Genomic DNA, 2,988 nt, shown 5'->3' with positions numbered 1-2,988 from the left:
ACGTTTACCTAACGCTGGTTGTACAAAAAGGTCGACTTATTGTGTATAATGTGATGGAAATTTGACTTTATTAGGCTTGGTTTGAGAATAAATAACGCTTTGTGAAGCGCATCCATCATGGTGAAGCCGTGGACACGCGATAAAATATAAATGTGTTGCTACCATTCACCGACCCTGCGCAATGGTCTGTTGTTTTTTTCCCTCATTATCTCGAAGAAAAAAAATAACAAGGCGATTCTTTATTTATTCACTTTTTTTTATTTACACGTCATTTTAGTTGCACATGTTATTATATCCGTGATAACAAACAACCGACTTAAAATATTGTATCGCTGTCACTGCTTATAACAACTTATTAAAGATAATAAAAAGGAGAAGGGGGCGTTACCCCATGATAATCGTTGTGTTGGAGCCTTATCTGTGTATCTTCTATGACCAATTTTATCGCGATCGACATACGATCTGTCTCTTGTGCGCGCGTTCATTTGACACAGCAGAGTGTCCAACTGAAATCGCATTGACCAATGTTGGGAAAATGACAATTAAAATATATTGATTTATTTATTTTCACTGTTATGAGCATAAATTCAATCGGTGACGAGAGCATTTTCTTAAAATAAAATCTAAAGTTATTGCAAGTAATGATAGAACGGGAAAAAATGCCAATTCCTGAGCATCATTTTTGTAGTGGCCTGGATTCGAACTCGGGGTCATTGACTTTTATTAATCATGCACACAACACACACGCCATATAAATTTAAATAATAAGATGATGAGGAAGATTAATGGGTTGCACCGTGTCAATATTCATACGATAAATCAATGCACACACTTCACCAAGGCAGATCTAATCAATACTTCTGTCACGTGACTGTCGTTTACCGTGACCTGAGTTTCATCTTAACTGTACACAATAATATATAGGTGTACGCAGCTGTGATATGACAAAACACTTTTTTGTTATTGTCTGATTTTATTATTTTAAAAATTGTTATTGATTTTTTCTTTCTTTTTTTTTTTTTTTGTTTTTTTTTAGGGGGGGGGGGGGTTCTTTTTCGGGTTTTTTTTTCAATTAAGCCCGAAAACGTTTATATATTTTATATTTGTTACCCACAGAGTCAATCTGGTAATATCTCGGAGTGAAGTTATTGAAGGAATTTTTTAAAGTTTAAGAGATAAAGGCTAGATTCTTCTTAGGGAATGCATTTATTTTATCTTCAATGCTATTGGATTAAATAAGCTTGAAATTCGATTCTGCAGCAGGTTCACCTCGGTATTAAAAACAAAATCTTGAGATTTTATAGAGGGCAATATCCACTAAACCTGCTCAAAGCGCTTTACAAAGGGTCCCTGACCAACACGTAACGTGTAGAAAGAGACATGACGCCTGTTAGGCAAGATTACAATTATTTTCCCACGGAGACAACGATGTTAACGGCCAGGAACTCATTTTACACATGGGTACGGTGAGAGAATATGAGTAAAAAGCATTTTACAAGGACTCAACTATGCGCCGAGTGAGACTCAAACCCAGTGAAACTTACGACTCTAACCGCACATAATACCGATTTGAGACGATTGGGCACACATGTGACTTGAAACGGTTTCACTTCGAGTTAAAATTGAATCTTAGATCCACTCCTTTTAGGATTCAGAAAAACAAGCGGACATAAGAAACAGAATGGCAGACACACAACAAGCGATAAACAAAGACCTCAAGAGCCTCGATGACACACAAGAACTGAGATGCGAAAAGGATTTAGAATATCTGAGATCCATCTCAGCAGACCGTCATTAGTGGAAAGAACTCACTCAACAAATCAGAGAAGGTACCAAAGCGTCCCAGTACGAAGGTAATGGCGATCGGCAATAATGGAATTATAGAAAAGAAATGTCTTCACTGAAGAAGTCTAGTTTCGTTTCTTAAATCTCAACAAAAATATATAGATTAATAAACAAATAAATAAACAAATAGAGACATAAATAATTATATAACAGATAAATAAATAAATAATTAATTGAATAAATAAACAAATAAATAATTGAATGAATAAACAAACAAACAAATAAAATTGGACTTTGTATCCAATATTCCACATCATTTCATACATCATATCATTCCGATATATGATATACCTATAACAGGTTGAATCAGGGTCACATATTATTGTTCGATGAACATGAACCCTAACTTGTCAAAAGTCTTAAAATTGAGATTTCGGAAGTCTTGGGTTAAAGAATTTTCGAGGAGGGGGTTCAGTAGCTGGATAGGTGACAGCGATCATGGAAAATTCTGGTCCCAATGTTGTGTCCCTGGGTAAGGCCCATAATGCTCATTACCCCACTCGACTCAGGTATGGACGAGTATCTGGCTATAGGCAGTAAGGGATATTGTAATAATTTTAGTACAATAAGGACACCTGGCAGGCGACGGTTACTGTATGAAATGGAAATTATCGTTCCATGTGGCCTTCTTGGAGAATGTAATGAACAATATGAAGCGCATTGAGCATGGTAATCAGTGGAAATGCTCTATGAAAATGATCATATTTAGCACAAGGATATTTTAAAATTCTAATCGATCGATATCAGATAAATAACTAGTTGTTCAAAAACTAAAAGGCCAACATAATAAAAAGCGTTTTGACATAGACTAGTACGACGTGTAGAGTCATCAGTTATCAAATCTTAGGCTTCTAAGTTTGAGATAGATCGACACAACTTGGGGGCGTGTATTCCTGGTTGTTTCAGGGCCTAATCCGGTGTGATGTTAGCCAGTGATTTTCATTTTTTGAGATAATTAAGCTGTGTGTTTTCATTTAAAGGTTGGCTTCATTCTTTTAATTTCGTTTTGATATAATTGATCTATATAATAATATTATCTACCTTTAATCTAGCATCTATATGCATTTCTTCTATCTATCTATCTATCTATCTATCTATCTATCTATCTATCTATCTATCTATCTATCTATCTATCTATCTATC

At 35.1% G+C, this 2,988-nt stretch overlaps 1 protein-coding gene across 1 annotated transcript in view; it reads left to right on the top strand.

Annotated features, from left to right (window-relative positions):
• The first annotated feature begins 2,665 nt into the window (after window positions 1-2,665).
• LOC144968511 (uncharacterized) overlaps window positions 2,666-2,988 on the top strand; it is a 28,491-nt gene continuing 28,168 nt past the window's right edge. Inside the window, exon 1 of the mRNA XM_078906964.1 lies at window positions 2,666-2,825. The gene's annotated coding sequence lies outside the window, so the exon portion shown is untranslated. The remainder of the gene's footprint in view (window positions 2,826-2,988) is intronic.

This window comes from Berghia stephanieae, chromosome 3, assembly GCF_034508935.2.
Source record: "Berghia stephanieae isolate SIO BIC M18660-M18661 chromosome 3, UCSD_Bste_1.3, whole genome shotgun sequence".
In the NCBI taxonomy this organism is placed as follows: domain Eukaryota; kingdom Metazoa; phylum Mollusca; class Gastropoda; order Nudibranchia; family Aeolidiidae; genus Berghia; species Berghia stephanieae.
Note: the sequence above shows the minus strand (reverse complement) of the source record. Positions and strands in the feature narration are given on the sequence as shown.